The 21,699-nt window shown below is 35.3% G+C and overlaps 1 protein-coding gene and 1 long non-coding RNA gene across 8 annotated transcripts in view; one reads left to right on the top strand and one right to left on the bottom strand.

Moving 5' to 3' along the window:
• The window catches only part of rtn4rl1b (reticulon 4 receptor-like 1b), a 298,377-nt gene that overhangs the window by 5,141 nt on the left and 271,537 nt on the right, over positions 1–21,699 (bottom strand).
• Positions 1–21,699, top strand: part of LOC147833685 (uncharacterized) — a 291,750-nt gene that overhangs the window by 98,794 nt on the left and 171,257 nt on the right. The window contains exon 3 of one of the 7 annotated variants that reach the window (XR_015509533.1): positions 3,723–6,120. The exons of the other annotated variants lie outside the window; for them this stretch is intronic. This is a non-coding gene — a long non-coding RNA (uncharacterized LOC147833685). Of the gene's footprint in view, positions 1–3,722; positions 6,121–21,699 lie in introns of those variants that run through there. 7 annotated transcript variants of the gene reach the window in all.

Here is a 21,699-nt window from a genome sequence, read left to right as displayed (position 1 = left end):
GGATATCATCTTGTAGATAACAGCAAACGGTGAGACAACGTTTTTTTTTTCATTATCTTCAAATAAAGAGCTAGTTATCAGTTACCCACAAGTTAATCATGAATAGCACACCACCTTCCTCATCTATACAGGCTAACACAGATAGACAGGACTGAGGACAGACTCCGCATTCACATGGGGTGTCAGCATCCTATCCCCCCGGCCAATTTATTCCGCGATAAACACAATCCCCCAACCACTCCGTCTCTGCCCCCAAACTTTTTATTTCTTCAGCGACACCCCCTCCTATTCCCCCTCCCCAGTGCGGTGGGAAAAATTGAAGTGTAGAAGCGTCCATAGTCTAACCACTAATATTGTATTACACATGAATTACTACATGAATTTGATTAGAACTACAAATCTACAAACTAGGGTAAAAAGTGTAAACAAACTACAAACATGGTAGACATGCAAGACCAAACGTCAAGTAGAGAAGCTTCGATATAGTTGTTTGAATGACTGTTATTCTAGCCACCTAAAACGTATTTAAATCGTGTTTTCAGTGTTATATTTCATCTGCAATAACAATGTGAACTTGTATCAAGATATGTTGGGACATCAACGTCTGAATGCATAATTACCCAAAGACCTGAGGAGATTTCCCTGCATGAAAGACTCGCAAATGGCAGATTATCCTGCTGCTGCTTCTTCTTCAATAAGGTAGGTAGGTGAGTGTATTAGTATGCTGTCCAGTCTCTAGATGATTGTGAGTGGTTTTTAGCATCATGCTCTGCTGTTGCCAGGGTTTTACAGGTGTTTTTTTTTTATGTTTCATTGTAGTTGCAAGTGTGTTTTCTTGCTTTGCAGTAGCTGTAACAACTAAGAACCACTTTGAAATTTTACTACGAGGTCGGTATAATGTGTATCTGACTGTGTAGTGTATTTCTGAGTGTGTAGTTCTAGGGGTTTAGCATACAAAATGCAGTTGAGTAGTTTTCTTGGCAATTTTGCATAAAGTTGTGCATTTGCTAGCATGTTCTGAGTGTATTTAACATGCTGGTATGCAGTCCTACACGTTCAGTCTCTTTAGTTTTTTTTAAACATGTTTTTAGCATGTCAAAAAGAATTGAATGTTTTATTATGTGGTTGCTGGGCCGTTCTGAATGGTTTTACCTTTTAATTTGCAGTGGCTAATTTCAAAGAGTTTTATTGTGTTTGTATTTGCTATCATGTCGTGAGTGATTTTCAGTTTTTATTTATAGCCGCTACTGGTTTTCTGGTTATTTTTAGCATGCTGGTTTTTACAAATGAGTTCAAGTGCTTTGGTTTTGATTTGAAGTGCTTTGCTTTTGATTTCAGTTTTTATGTAGTTGTTGGTTGTTCCCAGCATATTGCCCTTATTTAAGTAAAATATTTTTAACTATGGTTTAAATATAGTGTAGTGTCCATATTTTTGTGGCAGATTGATTAGCATTTGTATACTACAGTTCTACTATAAATAGCATAGTTGGACCATTTGTGGTTACCATTGTTTAACTTGTTGTATGTTATTTTTAGCATAATCAACGGGGTTTTTAATGAGTTTGGTGGTTTGAAGTCAACTTGTTACTAGTTTACCTGATTGTTTTAGTATGTTTTATGTGCTAGAATGTTCAGAGTTTTTTTTTTTTCGCTTGTTTTTGAGTGTTTACTGTTGCTGGGTTTTGAGAAATTGTCATGTTATTGATGTGTTTAGATGTTTGAAACCATTTTCATTTTGTTACAGTATGTTAATGTTGTTAGATTTTGTTGTTAGGGTTTTTAGTTTGCTGGTATGAAAATGCTGGAGCATCTTGGGGAGATCGTGCCAGTTGTACGTGCCGTACTGGTATAAATTACGACTAAAATTACAACCAATCAGGACTTAAATATATATGTTTGTTTGTTTTTGTGTGTGTGTGTGTGTGTGTGTGTGTGTGTGTGTGTGTGTGTGTGTGTGTGTGTGTGTGTGTGTGTATATATAAAATAGCATTAATAGCATCCCTAATAGAGGTGTTAAAAATAATGTGAACAAACGTGTGTGTGTGTGTGTGTGTGTGTGTGTGTGTGTGTGTGTGTGTGTGTGTGTGTATATATATATATATATATATATATATATATATATATATATATATATACACACACACAAACACACGTTTGTTCACATTATTTTTAACACCTCTATTAGGGATGCTATTAATGCTATTTTTAATGTTATCGTTATCGGTCTGATGTCAAAATTAGGCTGATATATCTAGGTCGATAAATTACGTAATTGTACAGAACTGCCTGCCTTGCGCATGTGTGAGTGGAACTTGTTCAGACTTGTCAAGTGCACTATAATGGAGCTTACCTCACATTGTTTATTCCTTCAAAGTCCATCCTTTCTTTGTGTGGTACTGCTGTGCGTTAACTCAGTAAGTAACCATTACATTACATATTTGTTTATATGTACATTACTGTAGCACGTTTTATTCAAGAACATTTGATCTGGTTTCATTTCTTAGTTCTTTCATTTTCATTTTACTTAAAACATATTTACCTTTGTTAATTAAATTCCATTTTGTTATTTAACCTATTACTTTTATGCAACAGTCAAGTTGCTATGCGAAGTTGCTATATTAGTTTGCTATGCGAATAAAATAAAATAAATCATTTTTGGCATTATGATTTATGTGAAATTGTGAATATCGGTCTATTAATCACTGTGCATTGTGCAATTTTGAAATTATTGCTTTTTTTGCTATTCAGTTTATATGATCAGATCAAACTTTTATGAAGTTTTTAAAATTAAATCAGTTTTTCACTGTCTAAAAATATAACATTTTAAAATATTTATATTTATTGGACTATATATATATAAGCTATCGGCTTAGGAGTTATCGGTTATCGATATCGGCCCAAAAATCCATATCGGTGCATCCCTAACATCTATAGTTATGCGGTGGCACAGAGTTAGACCTCTTTCTTTACTTTACACAGAAACAGCAACACATTCAGCATGACATCACTTTCTTGCAGAGACGCTATTGGTTAAATGCCTGCAAAGTAAAACACAGAAGCAGCTTGAAGCAGAAAGCACGAGTATGTCTGCGGTCTGGAGGTATTATAAAGTTGATAACGGCAACATTGCCATGGCAAACTGTGAGATATGTAAACTTGGGATTGCCTCTCTGGTATTTTAAGTTGATGTGCTATTTGTTTTTATATACTGTAGGATTTTTTTTTTTTACAAATATTTACTGTTGCTCTAAAGTCTAAAAGTGAAGAATTGATGTTGTTTATTAGTTGATTGCTCAAGCTACCTCACAGAAATGCCCTGTTTGGTAACAGAGTTCTTGAATGTTAAAATAAGGTGAATAAAATAAATAATAAGTATTTTTATTCTTTTTTTATGTATTATGGAAGGATCGGGTTTCGGTATCGGCAGATACTCGAAATCAAATGTCTTGGACTAAGACTCGGGACATCCCTAGTATAAATCAGAAAAAAACAAAACATGCACTACTTCCTAGATATGGCTTAAGCACATCCTCAATATAACGTTGAAGCAAAAGCTTCTGTCAATATATACTTTTTTTTATATGTATTCAACATCTGTCTCCTCCTGTTTTACTGTTTGAGAATATTCGCCTCCACATCTCCCTAGCCCCAAGATGCCAGGCATGCATTAGATCAGAGTTATTTAGGTGACATTTTTTTTCTTCTTTTTTTCCACCTTGCAGAACTAAACTAACTCCAGAGAGATCTGCTGCCTCACACCTGTCACCTCCCTGATCCCGGTCCTCTGTGAGCCCTCTTGCATCCCCTACACACAGCAATTTACACCCTCCTCATCCAGAGACAAGTTGAGCGGGAAAGAATAGGAGAGGCGGGATATTTTTAGTGCTTTGGAGAATGGCAGAGGGCAATAGCTGGATGAGAAGTAATAACGAGAAGGAGCAATGGCACAGGGGGGCAGGGGGTTGTTATTTACCGAATATAAAGGAAGTGGACGAGTATTGTCATATTTTTCTTCCTGGCAATGTCACCAAATCCAATTAATACGATTGTTTTGACCACTCATTGCACTTCAGTCAATAACACCAGCTCCCAAGACTTGTAGAGGGATTATGGCCGTGGAACAATGGAAGTCATGTTGTTGTGTGTGCCATTTTTTCATGGCTTCATGTAATTGTAAGCCACCAATCTCACCCAGAACACTTCCTCTGTTCATTCTCTCTTTCATTGTCTGTCAGTCTTTCCTCAACCCTTCTATCACTGTTGAAGGCTTGTTAAGCCCAAGACTGATTAAGCGGCCTTCAACTGGGCTTGATGCTTGACCCCGTGACCACACGGTCACCGTGCCTTTTCATGCTATGCAGATTTTAAGCACGGAAATAAATAAATAAAGGCATAAAACAGAATGGCTTTGGTCCCCAGACAGTCCTCGCAAAGTAAGTGCGCGGAATATCAATGAAACATAGTTCACACTAAATTCGCCCTCATGAATAACACATGGTTGCTAATAGGAGAGAAATGGTCCGTCTGTTTCCCTGCGTGACTCTGCCCACCATTACACTGGATAAACTCAATTTCCTGTTTCTCTCTAAGGACCCCGATAAGCACTTGGCTGTTTGTTGCCTTGCTCGCACAAGTCCGTAAATGACATGCTTTCACATAATAGGTGTTCATGCTGATGTTTCGCACATACACACGGTGTTTGACAATCAAGCTAATGGCGAAGCAATAAAGCTCCACATTGATTGGTTTGAGCCTTGTTTGCATAACCAAAGGGAAATCAACTGAGTTTTTAGTCATTGCCGACATTACTTCCTAAGTTAAACTGTGTTTATGCCTAGACAGACATTAGATGAATTAATCGTAGACTGCAAAGTTAAAAAAAAGGATGCCATGCTGCTCCAGAACAAAGTGTAGTATTCTCTGTGTGAACACGGTATTAATGCACCGCTGACATAATAGGCAACTTCATCTTTGTCCCCCTGACATGTTTAGACATAACCTTCAACAGGGGGTCTGCATCTTAATCACAGGGGGTCTAAAAGTTATTCTGGAAATGTGCAATAAACAAAAACACAGTGAACTTCCGACTTCAGAAGCTGTTCTGTGGATTAATATGTAATGTACAAGGCTCACTTAGTATGTTTACATCGCAAAGCCTTTGAAATAAGTCATTTTTGATGTACAAAGTATACAGAGCGTACTGTAAAAGCATTAATATTGTAGCATATGCATGTTTTAATCGGCCAGGCTTAAAATGCAACATCCGCAGAGAGGTCTTTGGCCTGAAAAAGGTTGAAGGCCGCTGGTCTTTATGTGTCAGGTAATTTGTTAAAGATATAAAGGTCAGGATGAGCTGTTTTAGGGAAAGAAAAGTACCACAATGTCATCGTGCTGCAAGACCGCTTTGGTGGTGTGAAAAGCAATTAACTTGAAGGCGAGGGCTGATCTGTACTGCACGGCAGACCTTTATCGAAGAAGTGATTGAGGCCTTAGTGTGTGAATAACCAGCCGCTGTACACTGAATAATCAGATTTCATTATGATCTACATTAATTTACATGACATTTGTTTGAAGTGCCTATTAGTTTAGTGCAGTGATTAATGGCAGCAATTAGAGTACACATTGACTTTATTATATTTCTGTGATCCACTGCCTTAATATGACATGGAGGTTTTGTTTCCCCAAAACAGCCCACCCTTAGCTTGCTAGTTAGCGACAAGCTTACGCTAGCTAATGTAACAACTATTTATCTCAATGTGAAATGACAAGCTGTTTATTTGCTTTTCATCACAGCAGCATTCTAGCCTAAGCTAAATCCTTTCAAGAGAGAGAGCACTAGCTGGTTATTATTTATTAAATAAGATGTTGCAGTGGCAACATTCTGTTGTGGTTAATTAATGACAACCATAATGAAAGGCTGAGATGTCTGATAATTAATAGCTGTGTGTTTCAGCGTGTGTGCGCTTTGTTGTGTTTGACAGTTAATACATGGCTGTATTTCCATTTTATAAACAGATTAAACTACACAAAACCAGTTTACACTCGTTCTACAGTTGTGATGCAATAGATCAGGAAAGTGTAACACATGCACACACAAATAAATAAATCATGTACACCACCATTCAAAAGTTTGGGCTTGTTAGATTTGTTTATTATTATGTCTTTGAAAGAAGTCTAATTTTGCTTACCAGATCTGCATTATTTGAGCAAATTTACAGTAAAACATTGGTAGCGTGGATTATTTTTCTTGAAATCACGGATGATTTCTTGAAACCTTGTCTAATAATTATCCAATAATATTTCAGCAAAAAATAGTATTCCACATGTGCTGATTTCTAAACCAGTATGCAAACATTTTCCAGAATAATGGCTTTGTTTATTTTAGGATTACTGTGAGTCTGCTGTAATTATTAGTAATTAGGTTAATTATAGCAATTATGTCGATGGGAAGTTGCAATTTAGAAAAGTGAGTGAACATGTTGAGGTACAGGAACAAATGTACTCAAAAGAAGCACATAATTCACAGTAAAACTGATATCAAGTCAGTTTTAATATCAACTTGAAATAAAATAAAATAAAACATTAATTTAAATTAAAAAGGTGGTCCACTACTATATCCTATTTTAAACTTTGTGTGTAATATAGCTGTGAACACAAACAACACCTTGTAATTTAAGACACCAATGCAAAGGGAGACATTACAGATTTACACGGTAAGCTTAGCAAAGCCTACAGCGAATGAAGTTTGGGGATACGTACAAAAAACAAAAACAACAACATCCGGGTTAATGATGTCACAAACCATTCAGTTTACAACCCAGGAAACTGACGGAGAAATTGTAATCTTCTCTTCAATAGTGTGCAGTAAACATATATTTGTATGTCAAGGATTTGATCTTCTCTCCAATAGTGTGCAGGCAACATATATTTGTTAAAGTGTGCAGTGAATATGCAGTAAATATCTCCAATTGTGTACAAGTGTGCAAGTAAACATATACTGTTTAACATATGCAATGAACATGTTATTCTGTATAATCTTATTAAAATGTGTACAAATAAGTGTGAAGTGAAGGTATAACAGTAAGAGCAAGCCTAGTAGTTAGCTGAGTACATGTAAACTTTAAACCAGCACCTAAAGGGCAAACAGCCAAGAATATACCTGAGTTCAAAAGGCACACAGCCAAAAATATAGCAGGTTCACAGCACAAGACCATATCTGTGGGAAAAGTCTGCAACACTACATGTATAAAAGCAAGACAGGGACACAGAGAGGCAGAGGTTCATGGAGAGACATTTGTTTGTCTGTTAGCCTCTCGTTTTTATTGTCTGGCAATAAATCCATCTTTTGAAATCAAGACCCACTGACTCGATTGCTGATTGAAAGACAAGGAACAGAACACGACAAAACCTGCAGTGAAGGGGCGTGGTCACAGAGGTGTTGTAACTTTAGGAGCGGAGAAAGCTAAAATGGCATTCAAATGCTGCTATTTTCAAGAAGCTTGTTCTGTTTCTATATTTGGAATTCCACAGGACATGACACAAAGAGAGCTTACAATTTATTTTTTATTATGTTCCAGAGAATCATAAAAAGATATAGCCTAGCTATCTGAGCAAGGCATTTTACAAAGGATAGCTACCAAAATACAAAATTATTTTAGTGGATTTTAAATGACTTTTTTTTTTACTTTTGAAATCTGCACATTTACAGTAGTAATGTTATAAAGATAAAACATATTGCGCTTTTATACTGTATAGTTAAGAACTTGCTGTTTATCAATGAAAAATGTTTTTACTGTAGCATTTTACAGTGTTTTAAAAATAACAAATACACAATAAAAATCCAACTTGAAAAAAGTTGAAATCAGCACGGCTGCAAAAATACTTTTAATGTGAGTTTTCATCTCACATTTACCTAGTTCGCTCTACAAAAATAAACGCTTAGCGCATGTGAACTGTTAATTTGTAATTAACTGTTATTTTTATACAGTTGAAGTCAGAATTATTAGCCCCCTGTTTATTTTTTCCCCAGATTTGGTTTAAAGGAGTTTTTTTCAACACTTTTTTAAACATAATAGTTTTAATGACTAATTTCTAGTTACTAATTTATTTTATCTAAAATCTTAACTAGGTTAACTAGGCAGGTTAAGGTAAGTAGGCAAATTATTGTAGTGTATAGTGGTTTGTTGTATATGCTATTGTATAACAGTGTATAACACTATCAAAAATAAATAGCTTAAAGGGGCTAATAATTTTGACCCTAAAATGGTTTTTAAAATATTAAAAACTGCTTTTATTCTAGCCAAAAGAAAACATATTATTAGACATACAGTACTCTAATGTCCTTGCTCTGGTCATTTGGGAAATACAGGTATAAAATAAATAAATAAATAAATAAATAAATAAATAAATAAATAAATAAATAAATGGGGGGCTAATAATTCTGACCTCAGCTGTATATGAACATTTTTCTTAACAAAATGAAAATGAAATTCAAATGCCTAAAAAGATCAAATAATAAATCAAACTTTCAAAACAACTACCCAAAAGATAAATCAAATGATCAAATAATCAATCAAAATACATTTTTAAATGAGAAATCAAATGTATTTGATATTTAATTTTCATGACCAACTCTGTAAAATCCTGTAATAATTAAATAACAAATCAAATGCTCAATGGAGGAACCAGTTTCTGATTACATGATGGACTGATTACTAGGTCTATAAACTTCATTCACACAGACTCTTTGCTGAATCTTGTTTTTCCTGTGAAGCATTACAAAGCATTTCCCCCTGTTTGTCCTGCCATGTTTTGATCCTTGTCTTGTTTACCATTATTGTTGCTTCGTGACCTGTCCTGTTTCTAATTCTGTGTCTAATAGATGTTTTGTTAACATTTGTTTCTGTTTTAGTTTTTTTTTTTTTCAATTAAATGTTTGTTTTTTCTGATAATGTATTATTGCTTAGTGCCAATTTCCAAGAGTTTTTTGTTTACTCAACTTCAGTCATTTAAGGTCAGTGCAACTGATGTTTTTAAAAGTTGAGAACACAAGAAAAAACGAAAGTAAATAAGGATTGCTTTGTTTTGTTTTTTTCACTCAACTTCAGGCATTCCAGTTCTCCAGACAAAAATGTTCAATTGGCACAACTTAAGTTTTGTACAGAGTAGTTCACCTCTCTAGAAAACTAATATTCTAATTTAGAATCTAATTTTGTCTTTACAGTGTAGTTTTCACAGTATGTGTATGTGTCTGAATCATTCACTGTTGAGAGGCATTTACCACACAAGTGTTTCTCCAGCTACAACAGTATTGTTAAGGGTTCCTTCTCCTAATATTTTCCCCCAATCATTCACTCCACACATGGCCTCTTAGGAAAATAAGACAGCAATTACATTGTCTTAACCCTCTCTTCAGTGAAAACCGCATTTGATTGTTTTATTATTTCCACGCTGATTACAAAGTGGCTGTTTGGAGAACTTCAGCCTTGAGAGCTTTTACTCATACAAATCCGCAGCAGGACATAAGAGAAAACAGCGTATTCACTGTGAACTGCGATGATTACATTTCAGAAAACACCTACAGTATCAGTGTAGAGAAAGCGAGCATGTCAGTTCAATTATACAGCAGGTCTTGCTTGTATCATACAGGGATGTGTAATGTAGGCCAACTAGGAAGAGCTGTGCGAGTAAACCTCACAACCTCAGGCCTCAAAAGGCCCACTAGCATCTGTCTTTAGCTCCCTTGTTAGTGTGCCTACTTCCCAGATGCCAGATTGAATCCTGCTCGGAGCAATGCATGTAGAACTGAAGGGATACCATATGTTATAAATCTTTGGTGATTTATAGAGCATGGTTAGGGATTGATCAGCATAGGGTGCATTTCAATCCCAACTTTTCTGATTTCTTGCCAGAGAGATTTTGGTGCTAAATGGTTAAGTCCCAGTTGCCGTATTAACCACCCTCCACCAGACTGAGTAATTCAGCAAAGGTGGCACTGGCACAGATCACCCATGAGGGAAACCGTGTGCTTTGCCAACTGCTGTCTGGGCTAAGTGGACAGGATTAAATGTTTCATTATTGATGCTTTTGCAACACTTGCGTTTTACGCTTCTGTTGTGCCGTTGTGGTTGGGAGTCAGTACATTTAACAAGTTAATTGGTTTGAGTTGCCAATAGATCTGTCTGCAATTAGAGATAGCCAATTGAACATATGTCTTTGAGTGAAAGAATGGCTTGGGGGAAAATGTGTCAGTTTAACTATTAAACATGACATTTACATTCAAATTGTTTGTGCGTGTTGCTTTGCCTCTAAAATGCCTTTTTCCTTTTTGACTGACGGGACCTGGGTCATGCTGACTGTTGGTTAAAATAGCTGTTGAGGTATGGTGACAGCATCATTTTATTTTAACGCAGAGATTTGTTGGTATATTAATAAAATCTGTTGACTTTAGCAGTCTTGGTTGCATTATATGCCAATGGTGACAGTTCTGAAATGGGAAAAAGTACTTTTGTGTGAGTGTGTTTTTGTGTGTGTGTTTTCCACTGAAGTTTGCATGCTTGTATTTTAACACATATTAAAGGGTTTTTCATTCTTAAACTTTTCTTTAGATATCTTGATGTAATTCCCAGAGGTTCTGTATAGAACATTCATTTTGCTCATTGAATAAATCGGTTAACTGTACAGCTTTTCAGTGGCCAAAAATTAAATGTGTTAATTTGCATCACAAAATTAAAATTCTGTCATCATTTACTTTTTCTTAGCTTGTTCCAAACCAGTTGAAGACCACAAATGTGGAAATTGTGAAGAATGTTGAAAACAATAGTCATTGACATCCATAGTAGGAAAAACTATAAATACTATGGAGATGAATGGTAATTGTGTTAGAAATGTTAATGTTGGAAAACAGTAAACAGTTGAACATTCTTCAAAATATCTTCCTTTGTGTTCAACAGAGGAAATAAACTCAAATAATAACAAAATTTAAATTTTCAGGTGTTTTTAATATTTTTTTTTACATTATTTTTAATTATGAACAAATAATGTTGAAACTACTGTACTTAATTTACAAGCATGCAGACTTTGTAAATTCATTATGTAGATAGATTTACCATAGGGTATCCGCAGGTTACCCTATCATAAGTAAAATTTTATGCCTTAAATTCACTGAAATACTGTGTTGTACGTCTTAAAACATTTTAAACAGGTCTTAATTTTCCTCTATCCAACTAAAGCTACCCAATCAGTCCAACATCCATCCAATCACCAACAATCTTATATAAACATTATTTATATAATTTATTCTTTCATTTATTTTCTTTTCGGCTTAGTCCCTTTATTAATCAGGGGTCGCCACAGCGGAATGAACTGCCAACTTATTCAGCGTATTTTTTATGCAGCGGAAGCCCATCATTGGAAAACACCTATACACTCGCATACACATACATACACTACAGACAATTAAGCTCACCCAATTCACCTATAGCGCATGTCTTTGGACTTGTGGGGAAACGGAGCACCCGAAGGAAACCCACACAATCATGGGGAGAACATGCAAACTCCACATAGAAATACCAACTGACCCAGTCAAGGCTTGAACAAGCAACCTTCTTGCTGTAAGGCAACCACCATGCGCCCTATTATTTATATAATATATTGCATTATATATATATATATATATATATATATATATATATATATATATATATATATATATATATATATATATATATATATATATATATATATATATATATATATATTGACATTTTTACAGCAAATTGTTCAGATTTAATTCTCTAATCAGTAAAAGAAAAAAAAAAAACAATTACACAATTCTTCATGATAATAACAGTGCAATATTTCTCTTTACATGATCTTCCATTTATACCAAAAATGTTTACAGTAGTAAATGGGAGTGGAAATAATATTTATAAATAGACATTAAATAGCAAGGTTTTATAAAAAAAAAAAAAAAAAAAACGTTATGTTGAATAGGAGTTATACTTAATCCATTCAGACAAAAAGTCGACAACTATATATTTTTGATCATTCATGTAATTGTGTCCATTAGAAATATATTTTTAACAATGTTAAACTTCCCATTTAAAAAAAAAAAAAGGAAACATTATGTTGTAATAAAAGTACAACTAAAATTTTCTTGTTTGGACATTAAAATATGTGGCAAGAAATAAATAAAATTTGATTTTTTTATTTTTTTGTGGCAAAGGAAAAAACAACAACTGGGCCATTAGAAAAAAATCCTTATTGTTTAGCTTTGTACAAGTCTAAACTTTCATTCATGATGGTCTTAAAAAGTCTTAAATTTGACATGATGAACCCTGCACCAGAGGTTTTAATTCATGTCAGTTTTCTAAAAAAATTAACAAACCCTTCTGCCTCAATTCAGCTTCATACTGTATCCCAATATAAAATGTAATTTAAATGTCATTTGTTTTGGACACTTTTAACATTCCTTGTTTTTTGTACTTTTAAATGTATTCAAAATATGAAATGAGAAAGAAGTGAAGGTGAGAAAATGGTATTTTGTGAACGCTAATGTAATAAACATTATGGCAAAAATACTAAATCATCGGAGAGTTCCATATCTTGAAAATACCATTTCATGTTGAGTTTAACGCTCATAAATAAACTCCCTTCCTGCATGACACAGGTTACAAATCCAAAAGTAAATAGTAAAGGGTAGGAAAAGGGAGGAAAGCCTCTCTGGTGACAGCAGCCTTTTTTCAAGTTGAGGAGCTAAAAATAATTGGTCTAAACAAACAGCCGCCATATGGGCCATGTAAATAATAAAGAGAGGGATTTGAGCGGCGCGTGCAGATGAATATACTGTGTTGTCAGACGAGGATTTAGGAGGTTACAGAAAAGCAGAGGCGGACAGCTGAGGAATCCGCAGATGTTTAATACCTGGAATTTAATTATGGGAATTTAATAGATGTCACGGTGATGTTAATTCTATTTACTTCTATTGAGAGATGAGGGAGGGCTATTATTTTATGCTTTGTTTAGTTTGCTGGGCCTTCGAGTCATTAGAAGAAGCGACGGGGGCTTTAAAACGTCCTGTTGGTCTTACGCTGCAATCAACCTCTGGATGGCAATTTTTCATTACAGAGATGTATTGTGAATGATGAATCAGCAGGTTGAGATGTCATCTATCACTGCATTCCCAGTTCGGACATGGATAAATCAGACCGTCACACCCAACCAATGTTGTCTGCATGCTGCTGTATAACATAATTAATAGAGCCGTTGTATTGAGGCCTTTATGCTCAGCTATAACTCAATGTATGGCATGCTGCAAGTCTGAAGGCTGAGTTTTACATCCAGCAATTGGCCTTGTTCTGAATGACAGGCATTCTTGTATATGGGTAGTTGACAAAAAGGCAGAAAAAAAGTTAAATTGATGTACTTTGAAAATGTAAGGGGGCACTGACTTAACTATTTCACAGTTTATTTGAAAATTTTTACTTAACTGTGCCTTTAATACAGTATGTCCTATGGACTGTTTCATGTGGCTGCCATTTTAAAAGCGAAATCGAGGCTGTGGTGGAAGAAACCCAAAAGTTTCACTTGAAGTTACACAGGAACCTGTTGTGTACCTGGCTGTATATCTTATCAGCGAAGAGATAGTGACACAAATTTATAATTTCACTACCTTCAGAGTGACCCAAAGGACTGTTCTGAATGGATAGTGAAAACAAAAAGGGATATCACACCTCATTTTTAGCTAAGTTAGGGAAAATGACACTAATTAGCTAATGTTTTCTTTCCCAAACACATTTTAGATGCCGTTTATCAAACGTTAATGAACTGTTTTTTTTTTCACTTTATTAGACTTGTCACAATTTTGGTACCGATTTAAAAAAATAAAAAAATAAAAACACTTTTAAGCGTGTTCTGATTTGCCAAAGTAATTACCAGTGCTCAACAGAAATGACTGTGATTGGTCATCAGTTCACTGTACTTCACCGATGTTTACCGAGTGCAAACACAGACGAGCGATCCGCTGATGAATCAACCGATCTTTGTGGCTTTAAAACGCTACAGTGTGAAATAGTAATTAAATTTTTTTTTCATGTGTGACGATGAAAATGCAATGTCACATCAGCAACAACATTATTTTGTCCTTTAAGATACAGGTGCACCAAAACATCTAAAAAGGGCAGGATTTACTTTTCGTGGTTGTCAATTCGTTAATGGCTCATTTCAAGGCTAAATACGAAAACACACTTTGACATTAATTCATCTCACCTCTTTTAATGTTCAGCCATATTCAGCAGCTGGCTAGTACAATGCCTGAGGACATGTACAGAGCTAATACTCCACTTGTCTCTTATTTAAATGTAAAGCTTGATGTCGGCCATTGATCAGTCAGACACAATCATCTGTTATTGGCCCGCTCATGAGCGCCATATTTCCGCTGCTCTGTTCTTACTGGTTGAGCGCCGGCGGACACACATCGTGCTTACCGAATGAAGTGTCGGTAAAAGGTTTTGTGATGAATGATTTACAGCTTGAACACACCTCGCTCAAGGCAGGCCAGCACACCGCAGTCCTCCTGCAACCGGAGGGGCCAATTTTCCAGCTCGCTTCGTTTTAGTATTGGCATCCTTCAACACATTTCTGAGACTGCCTTCAAAGAAAGCACCGCTCTTTCACATGTGTGTCCATGCTGCATGCCGTGCAAGCTAACTATTCGCATGGCCCAGATTTGAAGGCAATAAATTATGGAACAGTGGGTTTTACTTGAGTTTTTGGCAACTCGTGTCTAATAAAGTAGAAAAGGCACAAGCACTAAAACACACTTGTAAGTCTGGATTGTGTCTCCAAAGACATGATTATTTGTATACAGTACAAACAGTAAATTCTCATTCCTCAACCTTAACCTAAAATATATATCTTTTTTTGGTAACACTTTATAATAACTACACACTATGAATCATTTAATAAGCAAAATCCAAGAATTGTGTTGTTTGATCTAATTTTAAATTAGTCTAAACAAATTTTTTGAGCATTGTTAAATACCTATATTTTGACTGAGAGGCCAAATTTAGCTTTGTTTTAGTCAAGACCGCTATGTTTAGATGTCTATTAGATGTCTGTTAAAGTCAAAATTGTTTGGTGTGTATAGTGTCACAACTTCATACAAGTTTGAAACGGCATGATAGTAAACAAACACATTTTTAGGCATTCTAGATTGTACTACCCCTTTAAGCACACCTTGAACCAAAGTGTAGCATCAAAAGAAGCTTTAAGGAACTCCTTTTAAGTGAAGTCAAGCAGCAAATTGCTAATAAAAACAAGATGCACTCTCAGCTCATTAGCTCAAGTGTGAAAAAGATTCAGTAAGAGCAGCTTGAGGGACCCTCACTGCAGGAACGCTGCAGATTAGTCCTGACAGCCGGTGTACATCAAGGAGACCCTAAACCTGCTGCTCTGACCTCCCTGCTGACTGTGCCATTAACTGTCCTGGTGCCTGGATGACATAACTGGGGTTGGATTGCTGTAGGAGTGGGGTCATTTATTTATTATTACTACATATGACAGCCTTTAAAAAACACATTCAGAATGCAATAATACTATTACAACAATTTTCTATAATAGTGCCAGCTGCCACTCACCACTCATCCTACCATTGAATATTTTGGTATCATTTTTATTATTTTGATTAGATTTAAATAAAGTCTTATTTACTACATACAGTATCTTCACTTTTGGGTTTTCTTTTTCATTTAGAGCTTATGAGAGTTGCATTTAAGAAACAAATGTTTACAACCTTACAAACTTAAAAATCCTTTAGGGAAACCCACTAAGTTCACTGTATTCCAGTTTGTTTTTATTTAGTTTTTCATCTGCATGCAAAAAACCATCACCATAGTTTCCATCTTGTTATCATCATAGTTAGTCATCATCATGGTTTCCAAAAACATTGCTTAAACTATTTTTTTCATCAACATTTATTTAAGGGAGTGATGGCTTTTAATTCTTTTGCTTTGAATTGGATACATGATTTTAACAAAATTGTTATATCAAAGTATATGACTGAATTAATTGCTCCAACAACACTTTAGTTTACAGCTGTTTAAAATGCATCATTATATCAATAGTAGCAAACTCCCGTAAGACTCCTAAAACTCCCGAAAGACTCCTAAAACTTCCAAAAGACTCGGAAGTCTCCCAAAAAGACTCCTAAAACTTCCAACAGACTATTGAGACTCCCAAAAGATTATTAAGATTCCCAAAAGACTCTTAAACTCCCAATTGACTCTTAAGACTCCCAAAGAGACTCCTAGTACTTCCAACAGACTATAAAGATTCCCCAAAGACTCCTAAAAGTTCCAAAAGACTTTTAAGACTCCCAAAAGACTCCTTTTGAGCATTTAAATAGTAATACTTTTATACTTGTTCAATACGTATAAGCTCACCCTTAGTGTCATCTTAAAATTTTTTATTGACTATTGCACTCATAACACCTGCATCCTGGTGTTCCGGTTTCTCCCCACAGTCCAAAGACATGCCCTACAGGTGAATTGGATAGGCTAAATTGTTCATTGTGGATGAGTGTGAATGAGTGAGTATAGATGTTTCCCAGAGATTAGTTGCGGCTGGAATGTTATTCACTGCGAAAAAACATATGCTGGATAAGTTGGCGGTTCATTCCGCCGTGGCGACGTCAAAATAATAAAGGAACTAAGCCGAAAAGAAAATGAATGAATGAATGAATAAATAAGTGTATGCATTTTCTTGCATTTTTTTTTACACATTTTGCAAGTTTAATTAGCATCCTCTAGTTATAAAATCATGCTGGTGCTTTTAGTCCCGGTCTTCATGTTCTCATTCAATTAAAGTCTGAAGTCATTTTACAAATTTTTGCACCTTTCAAATGCCTTTCACATCTGAGGTGTGTTTCCCTAAAGCACTGTTATCCAAGTTGCGAATACCAACAAAGTTGATATTTGATCAAATCTTAAACCCTATTAGGACAGAACTATTTTTTGTGTTAATATATTTGTTACATTTCCAAGGACGAAACTAATATCTGTTTTCTACATCAAAACACTGTTATGTCTGTTCCTCCATTATTACTTTGTTGACACAAAACTCTTGCTTCAAATTACTCATTCATTCATTATTTTTCTTTTCCACTTAGTTCCTTTATTTATCAAGGGTTGCCACAATGGAATGAACCGGCAATTTATTCAACATGTTTTACGCAGCGGATGCCCTTCCAGCTGCAACCAAGTACTGGAAAACACCCATACACACTCATTCACACACACATTCAAACACTACGTTCAATTTAGTTTATTCAATTCACCTAAAGCAAATGTCTTTGGACTTGTGAGGGAAACCAGAGCACCCAAAGGAAACCCATGTGAACACAAGGAGAACATGCAAACTTCACTGGAATGCCTACTGACCTAACCGAGGCTCAAACCAGCGACCTTCTTGCTGTAAGGCAACAGTGCTACCTTTTGTGCCACTGTGCCGCCGCTTCAAGTTATAAAAGAAATTAAACAATAAAGGTGGTTCACTCTTGCATGTGAGGTGGCACATCTGAGCTTCTGTGTGGACCACTGAGGTTTATTTTTGTTTCATATGCAGATTGGATTAAGCTTCTATAACAGAAGAGCAAACCCACCATGAATCATAAAATATAATGTGACAGAGAGCAAAAAAAAAAATAGAGAAGTTCTCTGGTGACATGTTCTTTACAGCAGCATCTCGATTCAATTTATTAAATTAGTAAAATTTCTTCAGTTCTGTTGACCTTTTTCTTTATGGATGAATGGGCACAGCTTTTCCCAGCAATCTTTTTGGCTTGAGACGTTTGGTCCCATTCACTTCCATTGATTCTTAGACATTTAAAACATCTCATTGTGCTGCTTGATGTTTCAAACTGATTTTGTCTTATTGTATTATTGTATTTTTTACATATATTCATGAACAAACTTGTTGTAGAGCAAGCTGTTTGGCCATTTTCTGCCATTTGTTATTCCTAGTTATCAATCGAAGAAACGAGCACACTTCCGCATTGCTGAATAAGGTCAATAGTGTAGTGATGAGGTCCAAACATGTTAATGGTTTCTCCAATGCTATGGCTTTTCTATGGTAGTTAATCAGTGTTACTGTATGTCACATCTATTGTATAATTGGAATATTATAGATCACATAAATGCTGAATGAATACCACTGGTCTTGATAGAAGCAAGAAATGAAATAAATTCTCATCCGTTTCACACTCTGAGTTATGCACTCCATTTGTTGTTGTGGCGTGTCATTTTTTTTTTCTATCCATGTCTTTCTGCTCCTCTGCCTTCTGTGTGTATCATCATTCTAGCTGAATCCTATCTCACATCACTGATGCCAGGAGAGAAGAATACTCATTGTTGTCTTCTCATGTACCTTTACCACCTCACTGCTGTGCTGATTCTATCTCTCTCCCTCCCTTTTTCTCTCTCTCCCTTTTCTTGTCTTTTATATAGTGGAAAAACATTGGCTATATATATTTATTTACATTGACTATTAATGATTTTATCCAAAGGCACTTTTACAAAGTGACAATTAGTAGTTTTAAAGTAATAAAGGAAGAAAATATACAGTATCGCAACAGTAATTTTCAAATAATTAGACCGTAAATTGTGTTTTGTGTTTTAAAAAGTGTAACAACACAATGTTTAGTGTTAAGTCAGAGTTACTGTTATATGTGTTTTTTTTTACATTTATTTGTTTTGTACTACCATTTAAAAAAAGTTTTCAAGGATGCATTAAATAAGGACAATTTAATAAATTAACAAAAATACTGTTCTCTTCATCAAAGAATCCTAAAAGATGTATTGCCGCTTCCACTACAACACACTCCACCACAAAAACTATTTTCTCATCACATAAATCCAGTTTTAATGTCTTCTTGCAAAAACAGACATGTATGTTGGCCAAAATTATTTGTTGATGTATTTTTGCAGTTTCAAGAATTAATCTGAGTCTCTCCTAAAACGGTTCTTCATATAACGTTCTGCTCTGATAACTTACTTGTTATGAGTATCAGCGATATAGTGAGTGTAGATCAATAAAGGACTACAAATCCATTGTATGGTCCACATACACCGGTTCCTGATTCAAACTGGTATTTACATTAACTATTTATACAGCACACACACACTTACACACTCACACACTCACACAAGCACAAACACAAACATTGCTGATTCCTGTTACCTGTAACCACTATGAAGCGTTTCTCCTTGCCTTGCCTTGTTTGATGCTTTGCTTTATTGCAACATATGTACATTTTAAACAAAATCTGATTAATTTACACCATTTAAATGGAAATATTTATTTTAGATGGCTTTTTGTAGCTTGATAATAAAATAAACAAATAAAAGGGTAAATTAAATTTGAAATTACAATCTTTAAACTATTCTCAGATGGGATGTTGGGCCAAATAAAAGTTTACCATGGGCCAACTTTGGCCCACAGGCCCTAGTTTGGGCAATTCTGGTATATACAATAAAACACATGTATTTTTGTTCTACCTCTTAATTTGAAATTTTTTTTTGTAGCTTTCGGTCAAAATTATGATAAAACTGAATACCTTCCTTGATAAAAGCTTTAATAACATAAAGCAACATCAACATTTTATACAGAAGCCTACATTCAAATTTAGAATTTGACAAATATTTACTTGAACAAAAGTTCTGCCTACTAGCTTGAATCTCCCCCGTTTAACTCTAGCTCTGAAACGTATTGTGTACGGCAACATATTCCGTCTTTCATTTGCTGCAAGTCTTGAGTCATCAAGTATTCATACAGTATTAAACAAAACACGCTTGCTCCTCCTCTTCCTTACAGCAAAGTAAATCAACGCCCACTCGTTCTCTCCGTCTCTCTCACACTCTTTCCTGTGGTCCTATCTACTGTATTCCTCCCACTCGGCCAGTGTCACTATCCCAGGGTTGTTTACTCTTCCCGCTCTGTTTTTGTTTAGTTGTTTCAGCACAAGCAGTGACACGGGCGCCTCAGCTGGATAAAAACACAGTCAGTACGGTCCTGATTACAGAAAAGCCAATCTGGACGTTAGAGATAGTACAGCAGCTTACGGGATTCACTGAGTCATACGGAAGCCACATCACGCTCAACAGTGACTTCAAAGTTTAATCATCAGGCTTCAAAAAAGGTCCTCCATCATGCTAATTTACTTAAATACTTAAACTTAGAACTAACTTTTTTTGCCCATGAAAAGCCTTGTATGGATTATGAAAGAACATTGTTGGGTTGCTCTTGTGAACGCCACGCATAACACGAGCAACATTTATAGTGCCTTCCTGTTGTTTTATAAGCACAAGCACATCATGCAGAAATCTATTTGATGTATATTGATTAATTTTATGAGCTCCAGCTCATGGTGTTTCCTGACAGATGTTAAGAAAGTCAATAAGATGTTTATGATTTAGAATATAAAACTTTTTTAAAAAGCTATTTAAAAGATGTATTGCATGTTTATTAGATGATTTCCAGATAAAGTGCTCTTTAACTGACACCTTGGAGACCTGCAGTACAGTATTTGTGCACTCTACTGTTGGAAAAGAAAATGATCTGTGAGGACAATTTTCTATATATTTTTTTATTAATCTATTAATTTTTACTCAAAAGTGACCATTGCGACCTAAACGTACAGTATGTGGGCTATATGCATGCCCATCAATAAAGTTATGGTGAAAGGTTAATGTGACTATTTTCAATTTCGCAAAGTCGTTTTACAGCATTGGTAATTTGGTAACACTTTACAATAACAGTACATGAATAACAATGTTTTAATGTGCAAACTAAACATTACTTTATAATGAGTTGATGATGAGTTAAGGCATGTGCTAATCATGAACTAAATTTAACTCCAACATGAGTCACAAGAGTTCATGGGTGAATAACAGCTAAGGTAATAGCTTGTCAGTACATGTTGGTAGTTATTGTATTAATTAACATTTAAGTTTAGGCTAAATGTAACCAACATGAACTCATGAGCTGTTAATGTATAATTATGTCATGACTTTACTCGGAGGGGCACATCACATTAACTCATCCTTATCTACTCCGGTGTTGATGTTGACAGAACACATTTCTATTGTTTTTCAGTGTAAATGCACTAGACGAACGTGCATAAGGAGTTCATGAGTAGTTAAGAATTAGTTAATGATGATGTATCCCTCCAAGTAAAGTCAAAACATAATTATACATAAACATAAGCATGTTCTTACAAGTAATTAAGGAGCTGTTATTCACACATGAACTCTTGTGACTTATGTCAAAGTTAGTTCATGATGAGTACCTCATCATTAGTCCATAATAAAGTAATTTTGAGTTTACTTTTAGTTTCATCAATTCACCTGTAGCACATGTCTTTGGGCTGTGGGGAAACCAGAGCACCCACAGGAAGAACATGCAAACTCCACACGGAAACGCCAACTGGCCTAGCCTGGACATGAACCAGCAACCTTCTTGCTGTGAGGCGACAGTGGTAACCACTGAGCCACCATGTCGCCCATTAATTTAGTAAAACTAGATAAAATGCAGTTTAAACTCGAGTGCCCTGAGGAGCAGTTAACGAATATTAAAACATATACATTTTTGTGTATATTTGACTGTTTATGAACTGGCTTTTGAACATATCACAGCTTTCAAATA

This window comes from Danio rerio, chromosome 15 (genome assembly GCF_052040795.2).
Source record: "Danio rerio strain M-AB ecotype USA chromosome 15, GRCz13ab, whole genome shotgun sequence".
In the NCBI taxonomy this organism is placed as follows: domain Eukaryota; kingdom Metazoa; phylum Chordata; class Actinopteri; order Cypriniformes; family Danionidae; genus Danio; species Danio rerio.
This window is presented reverse-complemented; position numbering and strand designations above follow the sequence as displayed.